A 19,652-nucleotide genomic window follows, 5' to 3' on the forward strand; every position below is an offset into this window, starting at 1 on the left:
CGTGTAGGCAGAGCTAGTACCGCTCTGGCACTTAGGAGTTTGCTAGCAACATTTGTTTGCTGCTGGCCACCTCTTGCCCTGACCACAAACCATGCCTCTTGTTGGCTACTAGAGCCAGTGGGTGGCAGCCATTGTGGTACTAGCTGTCCCCAGCAGTGGAGGAAAGTGGCACCACCATGAGAAAAAATGTGAGCCCTGGCACTTATATTTTTTACTTTATTCATTTATTTACAAACTAGCTTACCCGTCGCGCGTTGCTGCGATCTCCGAAGGAAGGAAATTCAAGGAAACTCGTTATGATAACATTCAATTTACATTGTGTCATTTTTATTGAACCTTATTCACTTTAATATGGAAAACATTTCAAAGTGTTGTTTTAATTCTATTTATTTATTCGAGTGCTTGTGGATACACAATATTTTTTGTTTTTGCGTCTGGAGCGTACATCAGTATTCGAAAGATTATGAGGGCCCTGGGGGGCTGATATTTAAAAAAATGTTATGCCAGAAACCTTTCCGGGAGTGTGCTCAACAACTTCCCAAAGTTTCTTGGCGATCGGATGAATGGTGTAGTAATGCATAAAGGACAAACAGACAGAACACAATATGTTTTTGTTTTTCCGTCTGGTGCGTAAATCAGTATTCGAAAGATTATGAGGGCCTGGGCGCCGATATTTAAAAAACATTTTGGCCTGAAACCTTCGCGGGAGTGTACTCAACAACTTCACAAAGTTTCATGGCGATCGGATGAATGGTGTAGTAATGCATAAAGGACAAACAGAAGGAAAGACAGACATACATTCGTATATATATATTTATATATATATATATATATATATATATATATATATATATTACCTACTGGCGGTCGCCAGTAGGTATACATAGTTAGGATTTTTTTCCTATGGGATTTTTGAAAATTCTATGTCGAATAACTTTGGCGTTTGAGGACGGAATTGGCTTACATTTTCAGGAAAATTGGAAAAAAAAATCCTGAGCAGCCCCTGAAAATTTGAGGGGTTTCGCCAAGGGGGGGCCGAGAAAAAAGGGGGGTCCCAAAACGCATTTTTCCCATGCAATTTTCCATAGGGCGGTTGGACTCACTTTTAGCTCGAACGGCTGAATGGATTTCCACGAAACTTGGCAAAAATGTAGATATTGTTTGCCCGATGTGCCTTTGCTAGGTCTCAATATATGTGCTCCAGTGGATTTTGATAAATTAACGTTCAAAAAAATATATATATCTGTAACAGCGCTCCGGTTAGCGCCCCGGTTCGCGTACCTGACGCGTAACGGAACTTCGCGAAGCGAAGCTGATTGGCTCTCCGGTGTCTGTCAACATTCTAAACAGTCCGGAGCGGCCGCCATCTTGTCTCTCGGTAGGATCGAGAGACAAGAGGTGAAGAAAAATGAAGGGGGAAATTAATGAAAGGGGGCAAGGTAGACCCCTCCTGACCCCCTAGGATTGATGAGGGGGCTATTAAAGAGTCCCGCAAGGCAAAAAAAAGAAAACATTTTAAATTCCGTTTTTTCGCGGTAGAGGCGCTACCCGGTACGCGAACCAGGTAGCTAACCGGTAGCGTAACGGGAGTCCGCCATCTTGTGTTTCGGTCGAATTTACAGCGCGTCATAAGACGCATTACGCGACAACGCGATACGTCGCGCTTACGCGACGTGTCACGATGTTGTTTTCTAATGCGGCAGTTGCGCAAACAGAACGTTTACCAGTTCGCGGACCGGGTCGCGGCACCAAATTGAGCTAACGGGAAGCTACCCGGTGCGCGGACCGGTAGCGAAACAAAAAAAATATATATATACATAAAAAAATTGTATTAAAAACATATAAAATTTATTTTTCGATTTAAAGAAGAATACATTTTAAAGCTTTTGATATTTGCTATTAAAAAAACATTGAAATTCACTGAAAAAACCATAGGTTATAGACCATATATAGTTAGGAATTAGCATTTACAAAACCTTGAAAATTCACTGAAAAAACCATAGGTTATACACCATATATAGTTAGGAATTAGCATTTACAAAACCTTATTTTACTCACACAAAACCATTGAAATTCGCATATATAGTTAGTTGCACTAACTATATATCGCGCACCCGCAATCCACTGCTGATCATGTCACATATTACATCATTCATGACATGGTCAGTGACATCACTGATGACATCACTGATGACATCTCAAATGACATCACTGATGACATCACTGATGACATCTCAAATGACATCACTGATGACATCACTGATGACATCTCATTTGACATTACTGATCACATCACTGATGACTTCATTCATGTGATAATACGATGAACCTCTTCAGACTCTAATATAACCTTAGATACACTCAGTGTAAACAGACACTCACAGACTGTCACTCATCCATGAAGTTACACACACACCTAGTCAGTCATGCAAAGAATCAATCACACCTACATTTTCTCAACTATACAGTTATACACACCTTACTTATTCAAACATATACTAACACATATTTACTCTCTTATACAATCCCGGATACAAGTTCACAATGATCCATACAGCCACTCACACATTCACTGGCTCTTATGCACAGTTATTTATATATGTCAACTCTCAAATGTACTGTGTTTTACATATGTACTTACTTTGACATGTAGCACTGAGATATCCATTCACTCACCAATACACTCATGCACACAGTCAACCGCCCATACAGCTGTTTCCACATGCACTTTTGAACCCATACATCTAGTGAATCAACTGCTCACACATCTATGCACAGAGTCATACACTTCCCAGCCACACACACTCAGTCTCCCATACAAATACTTGGGCAACCAATCAATAACCCATATAGTTACTCATATAGCTACTGATCAACACATGCAGCAGTTTACAGAACAACAGATATAATGATGCACATATTAAGACAGTTTAGTCACTAACCCATGCACTCAGTGAGACACATTTAATCACTCACTCATACAGTCAGTCATGCACCTACTAAATCCTTCATCCAGACACTTCTAAATCCACTCATTCTTCAATATGTAAGACATATTTTAACTTTACAGAAACATACAGTCACTGGATGTTGTCATCAGTGATGTCATTTGAGATGTCATCAGTGATGTCATCAGTGATGTCATTTGAGATGTCATCAGTGATGTCATCAGTGATGTCACTGACCATGTCATGAATGATGTAATATGTGACATGATCAGCAGTGGATTGCGGGTGCGCGATATATAGCTAGTGCAACTAACTATATATGCGAATTTCAATGGTTTTGTGTGAGTAAAATAAGGTTTTGTAAATGCTAATTCCTAACTATATATGGTGTATAACCTATGGTTTTTTCAGTGAATTTTCAAGGTTTTGTAAATGCTAATTCCTAACTATATATGGTCTATAACCTATGGTTTTTTCAGTGAATATATATATATATATATATATATATATATATATATTTATTTATTTATTTATTGTAAAGTTTTGTATAGCGCGAACAAGACCCGTGGGTATCAGAGCGATTTACATCAGAATAGTTAACCAACACCAGTGTTGACATTACAAGAAACAAACGGATATGAGATATATAATATAATGAATATGATTATAAGACAGTATATTAGCAAGCAAAAACATCTGTGCAAATCGCATCAATATGTGGGTAAGGCTAAACATATATCATATGCCCATATTCCCGTCAAAGGTGAGGTAGTAGATGGTACACGTTAGACATAGCAAAGTGTTAACTATCCTAAGGACAAAGCCGTTATGAGGTAGATAATAATAAGGCTATGTTTGTGTGAAACAATATATATGAGAAACAGATATCGTGCAATTCGTATTCCGATGTGGGGTAAGGCTAAATTTATCTCCTATGCCTTATACCATGTCAAGAGTGAGGTAGGAAAAGGGGAATGTTAGGAAATTATTCGTTTGGAGTTTCTCCTTCTGAGAGCCACACTAGATCAGGGCGGTGTATCTATGCAAGGTATTTGCTCATCAGGAGACTCTTCACTTCCCGCTTAAATGATGCAATATTGCGAATCTTCCTAATGCATGGAGGAAGAGAATTCCAAATTCTTGGGGCAGCTCCAGCAAAAGCTCTGTCGTAAGTCTTTTTCTTTTGGAATCTGGCTGGCCGCAATAGCAGTTCGTCGGCACTCCGAGCTGGTCTGTCCCCGCCCGATATCTTAATTTTCTTGGCTAGATATCTAGGAGTGTTGAAGTGAAGCGCTTTATGGGTGATACATGCTAACTTCATTTGGATTCTGGCTTCATAAGGTAGCCAGTTTAATGCTTTCAAGTGAGGGGATATGTGGTCAAATTTCCTTGATCCTGTGATCAGTCTTGCCGCTGCATTGAGGCAGGCTTTTAGCGGAGCCGTTGACATTTTTGGTAAACCTGCTAAGGTTGAGCAGCCGTATTCAATCCTAGAGATAACAAGAGATTGGATAGATAACTTTAGATCAGCTTCAGAGATGTAGGGTTTCATTTTCCTTAAGTAGTTCAGGTGGAAGGGGGCACTTTTAGCCATTGCGTTGATGTGAGCTTTCATGTCGAGGTTCTCGTCTAGGGTGATTCCAAGCGATTTAGCTGATTCGACTAATGTTGGGGTGCAGTTTAGTGCAGTCACTAGTTTGGTCCATTCCCTTATTTCCAACTTGTACCTTGGAGGCGAAACTAGTAAGAACTCTGTTTTGTTAGCATTTAGCTTCAAGTGATTGGTGGATAACCATTGCAGTGCCCTTACTAAAGACTCATTCATCCGATCAATGTCTTCAACGGAGGCGACCTTTATGTAAATTTGCGTATCATCTGCATACATGTGGTAGGATATCTGTGCTTCTCGGAGAATTTCTGTGAGTGGTTCAACATACAAGTTAAACAGGTCTGGAGAAAGCGTCGACCCTTGTGGGACTCCTATTGTGTTAGGACATGGAGTTGAGGTGGAATGTTTCACCAGAAATCTTTGTGTCCTGTTCTTTAAAAAAGAGTCGAACCATTTCAGCACATTTCCAGTTAAACCCATCCTATCTCGAAGTCTAGACAGTAAGGCTTCGTGATTTACCGTGTCAAATGCGGATGACAGGTCCAGGAGAATCAGTAGGCACGCTTGATTTTGGTCTAAGGCTTGTAGCGCGTCATCAACAATATGTAGTATAGCCGTTTCCGTGCTATGTCCTGCTCTGAATCCTGATTGGCAGTTGTCAAGTAAAGAAAATTTGGTGATGTGTTGGCTTAATTGACCCTGAACACATTTCTCGATTAGTTTGGCTAGAAGAGGGATGTTAGTCACTGGGCGAAAGTTATTGGGATCTGTTGCATCCGCTGTAGGCTTTTTGATTATGGGAACCACCTGACCTGTTTTCAGGCAGTCAGGAAGGATCCCTTGAGATAGTGATGCATTTATTATATTAGTCCATATTGGAACCAGAATGTGGCTAATCTCTCTTACGCATTTCCCGGGAAGAGGGTCTTGGTAGTGGTTATTAGGTTTAATTTCTGACAGCGTTTTAGCTATCTTATATTGGTCGTATAGTTTGAATGTGTCCCAGTTTGCCTTGTTTTTTGTCTTGGTACCTTCTAATGGCTGGATGTCATCGTTCGGGGGCAAAGGATGTATAGTGGTTGCCGCATTTGAGAGCTCTTTTTCTAGCGTTTTAGCCTTCTCTGTAAAAAATGTGGAGAATTCTTCACAGCCTAACGGAGTAATTGTGATCACCTGGGAGGATTTAGCTAATTTGTTTGATTGCTGTTTAAGGAGTTCAAAGAGTTTTCGTGGTCTGTTTTTGGCATTGTCCAGTTCTGATCGGATAAATTCCTTTTTGGAAGTGATGATCTTTTTGTTATACTGGCTTCTCATTTTTCTGAGAGCTTTCAGTTCCGGGGATGAGGGGTGTTGTCTCCATTTCCTTTCGGCCATTCTCAGTTTCCTTCTGTCTTCATTCAATGATCCACTAAACCAAGGATTTTTTGTCTTCTCTGTGACTCTTTTTAGTTTTAGTGGCATGGTGTTGTTGACGATATTTTCGATTGACGTAATGTAGTGATCTGTAAGCTCATTTACATTCTGTAGATGAATAGGTGGCTTTAAGTCTCTCTCACATCTTTCAACCAGTTGCTCAATATTAGCCTCTTTCGTGTCGCGAGTCCATTTTTTGAACTTGGGGGGTTGCACAGTCGTTCCCTTCCTCACTGTGGGTATCACAAATGATATTGCATGATGATCAGACCAATCGCAGGGGTCTATAGAACGGATCGATGCATTTTTGTCTCTTGCAATAATCCAATCTAAGGTCGAACCTTTTTGGTGTGTAGGAAGCGAGCATGCTTGAATTAGGTTTAACTCGTCAAGGAAATCTTTAAGCTTATTAACCAGCTTATCATTGTGGTTGTTCCAATGTAGATTGAAATCGCCTAGGAATATGTTATTGACATCAGTACTGTGGTAGGCAGTTATGAACTCCATTACCTGCTCTGTGAACTTTGCATTGTCACCTGGTGGATGGTAGAACGCATGGAAGTTGCATGTTTGATTGCTTGCCGCTTTTATATTAAGCCCTAGGTATTCACATGATTCTAAGGGGTCAGCTTGAATTTCTTTGATCTCAATCTCCGATCGGTGAATGCAGGCTATACCTCCTCCTGTTTTTATAGGTCTGTCTCTTCTCACAATATTATATTGAGGTGGTACTAACATATCCATGATTGGGGCAGATGATTCAGTTAACCAAGTTTCGGTTAGGATTGCCAGATCAATTTCCTTATTGATGATGAGGGCTGCTATATCTGATGCATGATTAGTTGCTGATCGACAATTGAGTAGAAGGCATGATAGGGGTTTCTCTGAGTTATTGAGGTCCTTATCAGTAGATTCAGTTGTTGTTAACTGGACTTGTTGTAGATTGAGGAGGTTGGGTTTTCTGTTGTTCTTTCTGGATGTTGTGTTGGAATCGATTGCTACTGTTTTGATTATCTCCTCATTCCCAGGGTCGGAATGTTCGTAAGTTTGGAGTAAACCAAGTATTTCCTCTTGTGTCAAGGATTTTGTCCTATGTGGTTGATTCAATCTGTTAGCTAGTGCCAGGGCCCTCCCATTAAACATTATATTTGAGGAGTGTAAGACATTCTGGATATTCGCGATCTTAGAGTGGGTGTTGGCTGTTATCTCGAGGATACTTCTAATTGCTTGGGAGTTGTTACTAGTTTCTAGTGCTAGGTTGCTAACCAGATTCTGAAGTTTTTTAATATCTATCTGATTTCGAGCCGATTTCTTCGGTATGTTTGTCCTGGATATCTGGGGTATGCATTCAGTTCTTCTCTGTTTTAGATCAGTACTCCTAACCACAGTTCTTTTCTTTCTCTCCCTTGATATATTGTTAGTTCCGAGATTATGTAGATTGACAAGAGAGGTATCAAGTTTCTGTGAAGCCCGTGGCGGTGTTTTTGTTGGGGAGCGTCTACGACCTTCCATTATTGTGCTTGGTGTATGTGGCATAGTGATGGTGTCTTCTATTTCCTTCAGCTCCTGGTTCACATAAAGTGCATCCCTCTGGGTCAATGGACACTCTAGCCGTGATGTCTCATCCGTTGGTGGTGAATCCAGCGGTGATGTTTTTGTTGCCTCGAATCTACCAACCTCAGGTATTGTGCTTGAGGTATTTGGCCGAGTGTTGGTTTCTTCTGTTTTCTTCGATTCCCGATTCACATGGCGTGAATCAATCTGGATCGGTGGATGCTCTAGACGTGATGTTTCATCTTTTGGTGGTGGCGATTGTTCTTCCCTTCGGTGTTGGTCTTGCTCAGCAATTGCATGATTAATGGTTTCTTCTGTCCCTTCAGCCTCATTCTCAGATAATCTCGAGTCATATTCGATAGTATCTCTGTGGCTATTGGTTTGTTCATGGGGGCCTACATAACTATTGGCGTCCTCGATCGTATTAAAGGCATTATTGTCCAGGGTGTCTCCTACTGGAGACAGGTGTTGTGGGTATCCTGACCCCTCCAGGGATTCTTTAACCATTTGAAATATCTTTTCAAACTTCTTCAATTCGTTGTTCCCAGCTTGTATTAGCACTATTCCAGTTTTGTAGATGGTTATGCATGTCTGCTCTGCATCTTAATGACGATGCGGTCAATATTTTTGTGCCATGTGGGATGTTTTTCGTAGATTTTATGATGAGTATTTTTGTAATGGCCTTACGCCATTGGGCCGATTTCTTAGTGTAGAATATCAGGTCGTTCAATATTATGCCTTTGGTTATATTAAAATAAGGGTCGTAAAATAGTTTGTCTGGATTTTTTCTTAGGGTATTGTGTTTGAATTTTTTTGCAGCACTTTTGGACATTTTGGAGGGGTATTCTATGTTCAAGGCATTGGAGCCGGCATCAGCTAGGTGCCTTTCATCCATCTTAATTCCGAGTTAAGTGGTCTTGATTGCTCCAGTGTAGGTAGAGATAGTTATCCTCCTTTTGGTACTTATATCCTTCAGTTATTCTTTCAGTGATGATGGTGATTCCTACTAACGGTCGTTAAATTAATTCTCTAGATAACCTGTGTCTTAGGTATTCTTATATAACTTTAGTTATTTCAATATGTCTACTGATTTCTATAGTCCTTTCTCTATATCCCTTAATTATAAGCTTCAATAGTCCTTTCTCTATTTTCCTCAATACTCAGCTTCCCTTTCCTCCTCCGATAGGGGACTGAGACATTCCTTTCTCTGTTTTGTTGTCTCTCTGTGCTAGTCTCCAGTTGCCAGTTCGCTTGTTCTTCAATTTCTGTCCGATTTGGCCGCCATCTTAGGGTCAGGCAAGTCGTGGCACTTTCATCGCTTCTGTTTTTATAGACATATTCCCCTGCAGCCGTGAGTGATCAGATGGGGACCTTTCATGTCCTGCCCCCCGTTCAGCTAGAATACGGACTGGGAGATCCAAAGCCTATATAGTGGCTCTATTCTCTCACCTCGCCATCGCTAGTCCGTCCTTTATGTTTATGCTCTTCTCCGGTGCCGGATTCCCGGTATCACAGCCTGTAATATTCACGCCGTATCAATGGCGCACTCGCGGTTCCCTGCGCCGCTCCCCCGCTCCTATGCCTGTTCTCACACAGCCATTCGAGTGACGAGCCCAGCTTCAGGTCCCCCGTCGAGGCACTCTCATGCTGCAATTCCTCCCATCGACAAACCGATGAACCTCCTCCGGACCTGCCTCCCGGCACATCACACCAGTTTCGAAAAAGCGTCAGTGTCGCCTGGTCTCCGATCCGCTCCTCAGCACTCCCTTCGCCCGATCCTCTGACCACCACGAACTCACCGCCTGCTGATCCGCTCCGTGATCGGACAAGAGACCGCGGTAAGAAACGATCTTAATTTTGCATTTGAGGTCTTATGTCGCCAGTGACAGTGTTCCGGTCGAGGAAGGTGGACGGAGGGTAGGGCGGGCTGTATGGTTTAACAGGGATTTACACCCGAAGGTGATCCCAAAACCAAGAGCTCCCCAGTGCAGCTCCTCCTCAGACGGCCATTTGCCAAGATATATATATTAAGCACGCGGAAACCATAGCTTTGACACATTTTCTTACCCATCATCTATACTTTCCGACACTATTAATTTGTTGCCTCCTTTTACGTTCAAATGCTATACTTTCTCAAAACTTTACTTCAACACATTTACCTCCCCATATCATTACTTTGACTTAACCTTTACTTCCTAAAATAGTACGTCATAATGGCTTTTTTCTCTCCCATACCTATATTAAATATGGCTATTACTTCCACGCGCCATTAATTCAATGCAACTACTTCCTTATATTATTGCTTCAACGCGTGTACTTCTTAATAACATTACTTTGACACACTTACTTCCCCATATTTCTGCTTTGACACATTTACTTCTGCACACTATTAATTAAACTGTTAATCTCGAAGTCTAAGATCAAAAGCTACTAAACTAAACTATATCAGATGTCTGCTACTGCGCGAAGCTTCGCCTGGAGCATTCAGACCACACAGACCGCCCCCTCTCCATCCAGGGGACTTCCTCCACCCGGGGAAGGACAGGCTTCCCGCCCGCCCTCCTCGGCCTGCAGAAGGCAGAGGCCCGCCGAGCTCTTTCCAGAACAAACATTTCATTCTGCGGCGCGCCGGGGTCGAGGCCGGAGTCAACACGCTCGGCAGCGGGGCTAACAGCCGGGAGGGGTCACTGCCGGGGCCTCAATCTCCCTCCCGACCTGCCGGGTCCTGCGGGAGCTCAGGGTATTGAAGCAAGATTATTGATCTGTGCGGGGCCGTGTAAACAGGAGCAGTGTACAGAGCGTGACAAGCCACATCTTATGTTTGACGAGGCTCACGCGCAGCCCTGGAGAGCGGACACGCTTCAGCACACCTTGGTGCCAAGTGGAGCCAGTGGAACGTGACGTCATTGGCGAGTCCAGCCTTCTAGCCAACAGCACTTTGCATTCTGGGACATCTAGATTTATACTTTGTCTTCTAAGTGAAAGCATGCACAAATTAGTTCATCCACTGTTAATGTTGTGTGTGTTTTTTGCCCTCTGGGATTTGTATTATTTGGGAAACAACCATTACAACGCAACCATTACATAACACTACACTTACAACGCAGGTATTAAATCGCAATGTCCTTTACAATGCATGACACTACAACGCAGGCATTACAACGCATACCATTACAATGCATGCCACTACATCGCATGTCACTACAACACAGGCATTACAACACATGCCATTACAACGCATACCATTGGAGTTAGAATAGTCATTTTTAACCACTACATTATCCAACACTTACCCTACTGTTGCACCCCCTGGAGTTAGAATAGTAATTTTTACCCCTATACTATCCAATACTTACCTTAAATGCAATGTAATGGTATGCGTTGTAATGGTATGCGTTGTAATGGTATGCGTTGTAAAGGCAGTATGCAATGTAATGGAATGCGTTGTAAAGGTCGTTTTTTAAAATGCGATGTACTGTCATGCGATGTAATGGAATGCGTTGTAGTGGATGTTGCGATGTAAAAACTGTTTTAAGTGCATGCGTTGTAAATGTATGTGTTGTAACGTCAAACATTCGTATTATTTTCAAACCATGACAATGTCAAGATGACATGATCTTGAAACCAAAGAAAGAACAGACAGGAGGAGGTACTCACGCATGGGCCTAGGAACATTGAGCTCTTCCTTGCCATAGTCTAAAGAGCCAGGACAGGCTGCCGCTGCCCGCTTGTAGTAGCTTACTGCTGTGAAACGCTCCCCCCCCCCCCCGGGCCTTGGGATACAGCCAGGGGGATGTTGTTTGGATGGAGAGCAAGAGACCCCTCTGTCCAGCAGCCCGCTTCTACATGATAACCAAGGAGTCATCCCACAGTGTTAAAGGCACGTACATACGCGCCATACAGATGCCCCACTATGCATTGTATGCGTGTGTAGGGGCTGGCAGCTCAGTATATTGGGGCATCTTGGAGAGCGGCAGCACTCACCAAAACAGTATTTGATGCGCTGTTGTGTCACATGGCTTATTTCACCTCAACCCGTTAAGTGTGCCCATCGGCCAACGGCCATCGCGAGCACTACCTCGGTAGTGCTGCGCTCGTCCGTTGGCCGATGCAGCCCTGCCCACTCAATGGAACGCCCGCAGTGCAGCGGAATTGCCGCCGCGGTAAACGGGTTAATATTGACTGCAGAATACCATGCTACCAGAACATCAAGGACAACATATTGAAGACGTAAACATTGTGAAGGTAAGTAAATATAACTGCAGGATTACTCTGCTTAACTCCACATATATATACTTTCATGATATACATATATCAGCAAGATACGTAGATGTAGAGATAACAACAGTAAATCTATACTTACCTACATACACTTACCGTCTCAAAATGTTGGTCATGGATACCCTGGCCACGATTCTCTCGTAGAACAATGTTTCTGTAGGGGGGCGTGGCTAGCAGCCCAACATGGCGGACGGAGACTGTTAGAGCTCCGGTGCCGTCGGGAGTAAACTCATCCTGAAAGCCGGGTCGGGGGGCTGAGCTGCGCCACCGATGACTGGATCCTGCCCCTGTGGTGCCCTGCTCGCCTCGACGAAAGTTTGGAGGCTCCAGGTGACACGATTGGCCAGTGGACCGACGGGAGAAGTCTACGGCCTGGACCCGCGCCGCGAGCCGGGGCCTCGAGTGCGGGCTGAGCCCGGATCACCGGAACGCCGCCTGCCGCGGTGCCGGGGGACTGCCTTTGTGCGGACATCTGGTGAACGGCCCGATTACTAACGGGGCCGAGGGGGCGAGAACAGGGACTATCGTACACCCCCCTCACCCCCGACACCCCCTTGCTGCATGATTCCGGGGGTCTGGAAACGACCACCCGAAGAGAAGTGCTGGTACACGGTGAGGTGCTCTGTGTGTGGGACCCCAGAGCCGCACAGCCCCGCCGTCCTTGACCGGGGACCTGTGAGATTGCCGCTGAGTGGGGAGGGTACGGAGACCCCAGGGAAGGCGACGCGCTGACCCTGGCTGCCTTCTCCCTGTTCCCCTCCCCCCAGCCCCCCACCCCGCTGATATTGCTGCTGCTGGAGGGCCAGGGCGACGGGACAATGCCAGGGTAGTCGGACTGGGCCGCGGCTGGAGATACGGTGAAGAACCACTGCCCTTACCCTGTGCGACGAAGGGGCGGCGGACGAGGGGGAACTGGCAGCCTAAAACCGCGCGGCGCTGGAGAGACGAGATTGCGGCCGGTCGGCACCAAACATAGTGGAGACGCGGGAACGGGCCCAATAGACAACTGGAGGCGCGAAGAAGGCCACCATTACTGTCTTGGGCGGAGAGTGTAAAATCGCCCACCCTGACATTAAGAAAGCGGCGAAAGCTGATTGTTCAACCTGTGAATTGGTCCCTGCCACCCCACTGAGGTGGACAGAGGTGAGTGCGGCCTGCGCCTTCATATGCAATAGTGCCCTACCTGGGACCCTCGCACGGCTGGCTATCTACTGAAGACTGGAGAGACCGCGGGGCGGTGACGGAGGCCCGAGTGGAGAGGGCTCGGGAGGTGGTGGACACCTGCCCCGCGACGAAAACCATGGTGCGAAAAAGTACAAAGGCTGCGGATGGCAAGGAGGGAACTTCTGCGGGGCCTACTACTGAGGCGAGCCTGGGAGGATCCACACCTCTAACGCTGAACTCTACCCTCTCAGAGGACCACCAGGGAGACAAGCTGGATCTGATACTCAAGGAAATCAGAGACTCTAGGGCCGCGGTGGAGATGCAAATGGGCACCCTTACCACTAATCTCTCACTGCTTAAAGCCGATCACGATAAACTGGCGGACAAAGTCAAAGACCAAGGGCTGACACTGGCGGATCTCACCCCGACGGTGGCGGAACACACCGACTCCATCCAACAAATCCAACATCAGGTAAAGACTCTTATGGAACGCGTGGAGGATGCAGAAGGCCGCAATCGTCGCAACAACATCCGGGTCATTGGACTGCCGGAACGCAGTGAGGGGCCCCACGCGACGGAATTCATGGAGCAGTGGTTCCGAGATAACGTAGCTGCGGACGGACTATCACCGTTCTTCTGTGTGGAGAGAGCGCACAGGATCCCCACGGGCCAACCGAGACCGGGACGGCCACCACGGCCCCTGATTGTGAAGATTCTCAATTATTGGGATAGGGACATGCTGCTTAAACAGGCCCGGATGAAATCCGTAATAGAGTACGAAAAGAAACGTATTTCACTCTACCCAGATTACACTACCCTGGTGCAGAAGCAGAGGTTCTCCTACTACGAGATTAAAAAGCGACTCCAGAGAGCCAAACTCCGCTACGCCCTGTTGTTTCCCGCACGCCTCAAGGTGATCCACGGCAACAAAACTCACTTCTTCGAGAGCCCCACGGATGCGGAAAAGTGGCTAGAAGTGATGGACATTGAGGAGGACCCGAGCCCAACCCAAGGCTCATCGGCCAGCAGACCTAAGGATGGATCAGACCACGCGGAGGACAGATCAGATGCACGTGGTGTAGAATCGAAATGGCGTAAACCTACTGCTCACCAACAGAAACAAGGACAAGACGAAGCTATCGCAATGGTGGGCTCCTTCAGGGAGGAACGTGGAACGATAAATACGGACACTGAAGACAGCACTGTACACTCGGACTCGGAAAACAGTATGGTACTGTTCCCGACTGTAACGCCCAGAGCAGCAGATGAGCTTTTGGACAATGCCCAGGAATAACGTTTAATACGGATGAGACTTGAAACATCAGGTCAAACTAGCATCCTTTCTCTTTATTGTAAACTGAATGCACAGCCAGATCATGGGAAGGGAGGGGGTCCTACGGGCGGGGTGCATGATTGGGTATATTTATTGATTGATGAAACCTGAGGTAACCTAGCTGTGCTCTCTATACTGGCTCTGTAATGAGGACCTCACACACCCCACACACTTGTGCATCACAGGAATGTAACACTGTGTAAGCAGGGGAAGTGCCCCCCCCCTCCCGGGAAGCGGGCAGCAGTAATGGACGGTTACATGATAACTCTCCCGGCGGCGCCATTGAGCCGACGGCATGAACAATTATGACGCATTGGACACGGCTCAAGCTTAGCCGAACCCCCAAAAGCGTTTGCACCGCAGATTGTTTGGTTACCTTTTACAGTTTCATGTTCGGCACAGCAGAGTTCCGAGGCTGCGCCTCTAGAGTTAATGTTCGGGGAAGGGAGGGAACCGTCTCCAGGCTAGCACTGACAATGTACACACTGCAATTTATAAAGATACCCCCTGTGACATCTGTATTTGGATATGGCTGAAGAGAAAGGGAAGTATAGGCTGGTTACGTGGAATGTGAGAGGACTAGGGGCGATACAGAAACGGCATAGAGTGCACGCCTTCTTGATTCGCCAGCGAGCGCACACAGCATTCCTACAGGAATCTCACCTAACACAGTCCGAGACACACTCATTGCGGAAGAAATGGAGGGGAACCGTTTTTTCCACAACGTACTCTGCCTTCTCCAGAGGGGCCACGATATGGGTGCGCTATGGTACCCCCTTCGTGGAACTGGAAAGGAAGGTGGACGAACAAGGGCACTACATACTGGTGAAGGGCACACTAGACGGTACAATGGTGGTCTTGGGTAGTATCTATGCCCCGAACTTCGACCAGGACAGATTCCTTACAACTGTTGGCCGGGCCTTGGCAGATTGGGTGGACATCCCGTGGGTTTTGGGGAGAGACTGGAACATGATACTAGATGTAGACCTAGACAGATCACACCCTCCCCTTCAGGCGACTGGGGAACATAAACTGTCTGACTCATTTGGCACATGGCTTCAGGGATGGGGAATGACGGATGTGTGGAGCACACTCCACCCAACACACAAAGAATACTCATACTACTCCCCAATACATAACCTGCATACCCGCCTAGACAGATTCGTTTGCACCACCTCCTTGACGGCAATGTGTGCGTCCTCAGCCTACCTTGCCAAAACATTTTCGGACCATAGGCCGCTAACGCTTGACATACACTGGGGTAAAATACCCTCACCAGTTCCCACCTGGAGGCTCAACCCCTCACTACTTGAGGACGGCCCGTTCCGCGCACACCTTGCCGACACGTTAACCAACTACTTCAGGGAAAACTGGGACTCTACGTCCTCGAACTTGGTAGTGTGGGATACAATGAAGGTTGTGATAAGGGGTGCCGCGATTGGTCGGTTGGTAGGAGCCAGACAAGAAATTCAAAACAAACTCTGTGAAGTGGAAAGCCGTCTGAGGGAGCTTGAGACTGAGGTGGGGACGGACCCAGGGTGCAAAGGTGACTTACAATTATGTAACATTGAACATGCAGAACTTTGGAAACCTTAAGGGTTATGGACTATAGGGACTATTTGAGATGACAACAGGCGGAGGCGGATAGGTCCGGGGCACTGCTAGCTCGACTCATCCGAAATACCCCTGAGACCCCAGTAATTACGAGCATCCGGGATGACACAGGCAGGCAGGTAAACACGCAACTAGAAATCAACACTGTGTTCAGGACCCACCTAGAGAGACTCTATGCCCCTCCCCCTGCAGATACTAGGGATGCCATGATAGACTTCCTAGACGAATTGACGATTCCAACCCTGACCCAGGAGATCCAGACGGTCCTAGCCAAACCCATAACGCAACAAGAAATTAAAATAGCCATTCACACACTGAACCGGGGCAAGACTCCGGGTATGGACGGACTGCCTTGAGAGTTTTACCAAACTTACTCCGAAACATTGGCACCTGTCTTGGAAAAGATTTACAAAACTGCTTACGAGGTTGGCCATCTACCGGTCACGACCATGCAGGCCTTAGTAATTTCCATTCCGAAGCCGGGCAGAGATGCCCTTGACGTGAGCAATTATAGACCCCTCTCCATGCTCTCTTCGGAGTATAAAATCATCCTTAGCAAAGCTATAGCTTTGCGAATACAAGCCCATCTCCCTGGCCTGATCCACACTGACCAATGTGGCTTCCTCCCAGAGAGTAGTACTTCACAGAATACGAGACGACTCCACGCCCTCCAGATGACCACCCCACAGGAATTGCCGCACGCTGGCTGCATAGCTCTGGATCTCCGACAAGCATTCGATTCCCTGACATGGGACTTCATGTTTGAAGCCCTAGGACGCTTCGGCTTCCCAGACGCCCTGATAAAATGGATTCATCTGTTATACACGAATCCAACGGCTAGAGCACGCACGAGCAGGCACCCCTCGGACAGCTATGACGTCCATAGGGGCACCAGACAGGGGTGCCCGCTGTCGCCATTACTGTTCGTACTCACGCTAGAACCCCTAGCGATTGCACTCCGAACTAGGGTAGCGGAGGCGGGCATACTAGTTGGAGACACCCATAATCTGATCTCCATATATGCCGACGATATAATGGTGTTTCTCCGAAGTCTGCAGGATGACCATACACACCAGGCGACCATCTTTGCACGATTTGAAAAAATCTCTGGCCTGGTCATAAACCCAGGAAAATCACTGGGTTTCTTTTTCCGGGATGGACTGCGGCCTACCCATATACAGTTTGGTATCTATGAGATCCAGGTAGCACCGACTACATTTAAATACCTTGGTATTAACGTATACCGGAGTCCGGAGGATCAGATTGAGGGTAATGTACGGAGAGCAATCAACGGTTTTCGGAATAGCGTGAACTTTTGGACGTCCCTGCCCCTATCGGTAATGGGCCGGGTGGCGATCTCAAAGATGGTCCTCCTGCCCCGGATACTGTACTACTTTGTAAACTTGCCAGTCCTACTTCCACAACGAATATTTACCGCACTAAACACGTTACTAATCCATCTCATCTGGGGGTCGGGGAGACAGCGAATAAGCCTCAAGAAATTACAGCTAAACACTAGACAGGGTGGCCTAGGGATACCAGACCTACGAAGCTACTATTACGCTAGCCAACTCCAATGGCTGACACGCTGGGTGGCGGGTAGAAACCTCTACGAGATTGCTTTCACAGCGGACGCACTGGCACGCGGAGATCTTCACTCCCTTTTACTGCCCGCTGCCAAGATCCCCAGAGACTGCCACCCCCTTCTACACGTAGCTCTGAGATGTTGGCGGAAAGCACTGACGTACACAGCAGGAACCACTCCTTACGCAGACAACATCCCCCTACTTGGACTCCCAACTCCACAGGGGAACCTGACACGATGCAGATTACAACCCTGGACGGCTGCCTGGGTGGACAGAGTGGGAGACTTGTTTGGGGACACCGCCCTACTAGACGATGCCTCCTTCGCACAATCCACCGGTGCTCCGCAGCGAATGTACTTCCTGCACGCCTCGGTGACCCGCTATATAAGACACACCTGGGCTCCACAACGCACCAAGCCAGACCAACACGAATTTGGTTCATCTCCTCCACTATATGGGGACGGGCAGACATCTAGTGAAGTGGCTCTATGTAGGCATTAGGGAACATGCAGCTTTGCCCCTCACCACACTCAGGGAGGCTTGGGCTACAGACACGGGGGAGGCCATAACAGACGGGGACTGGAGGGTCATCCTAGGTCACCATAGGAGGGTGTCCAGGAACGTGAAATTCAAATTTATACAGGCCATGATTTTGCAAAGGGCATATCTCACGCCCCAGAGGCTCCACAGGATGTTTCCTGCCACCCCCCACAACTGCCCTAGATGTCAGGAGGATGACGCAAATATCCTTCACATGTTATGGACATGCCCGAGACTACGCAGCTACTGGTTGGCGATCAGACACGCACTATACACTGTAACAGCCCTGCAGATCCCTGAGGGAGCACTACCCTGCCCGATAGGTAACAGGAAGAGATCCAAGACCTGTAAGGCACAACTGAAATTTATAGATTTAGCCCTCTTGTTGGCACTTCGAGCTCTCACTATGAGATGGAAGTCGCCTAGACCCCCAAATGTAGAAGTGTGGTGCTCTGACATGTTGAAATGGGGCAAAGCGGAAGCTGCGGCGCTGCGTAGGGAGGAAGAGAAGGGTCTACGTAAATACCCTATTGCGCAGGACTGGGAACGAATGTTAATAGAGTTGGAAGATATAGATCCAGAACTACCACAAGGGAATACCATCTGACCGTACATGAGTTCTGTGGACCACCAGCACGCACGGATACCTAGACTGGAAGCACCGGTTAACCACGCCTCGCGATTGAATCACTCTCTAGAAAAACCTAAAGCTGTTTTATCCAACTTACAGATTAAGTACACAGAAATAGCCTGGAGACTGGGAGGGGGAGGGAAGAAGTTGGGGGACAGTTTACCTACCGGCGATACTGTAATTTGAATGCAAATGATTAATGCTCTAATGGAATGATATCTGAGGACTATAAGATGTGACGAAAAGCTAGATACGTGAACTGATATGCCAAAGTTAAGTTGAAGAAAACGGAAAAGACTGATGGAATGTGCACTGAATAACTGTATCTTGTAATAACTGACACAGTCACGAATAAAGAGTTTTAAAAAAAAACAATGTTTCTGTAGCTGATATGTTGACATCCAACCATCATCTTGCGTCGGATTGGAAGGTGGCGATGGAAGATTGGCATTTGTTCAAATTCGGGTGACCACTGTTTAAGTTGGAAGGATTGTGCTTACAATTACTAAATGCACCACAGAACTTTGCCCAGTAATGATCCCAGTGTGAAGAATATTTTATAGGTATCTTGAAAAGTCTACAGCAGACCTGGGGCAAGGCTGGCCCTTCTTACAGTTCACTAAGGTCACCAAATTGAAGCTTACCATCTAGTATTAGTAATTAGTATTAACAACTGGGTCTGGTGGCTTAGTGGACTAATGCATCCACTGTAGGGGCCTGTGTTTAACCTCATGGTCAAAAGTTTGATTCATGGTGGGTTCACCCAGCCTGTCATACTTCTGAGGTCGATAAAATGAGCACAGTTGAGTTACAATAAATGTCTGTTACTCATCTCCAAGATACCCTTTGGCGAACGTGCGCTTAACAAATACCATTGTTCAGTTTTTGGCTTATTCTAATGGACTATCAATGTCAAAGGGTAAGGCAGTGGTCAGTTGTCGATTAGTAACTGTGTATAGACACGCAAGGCGGACAGACT

The sequence above is a fragment of the Lissotriton helveticus genome, chromosome 11, assembly GCF_964261635.1.
Source record: "Lissotriton helveticus chromosome 11, aLisHel1.1, whole genome shotgun sequence".
Classification (NCBI taxonomy): domain Eukaryota; kingdom Metazoa; phylum Chordata; class Amphibia; order Caudata; family Salamandridae; genus Lissotriton; species Lissotriton helveticus.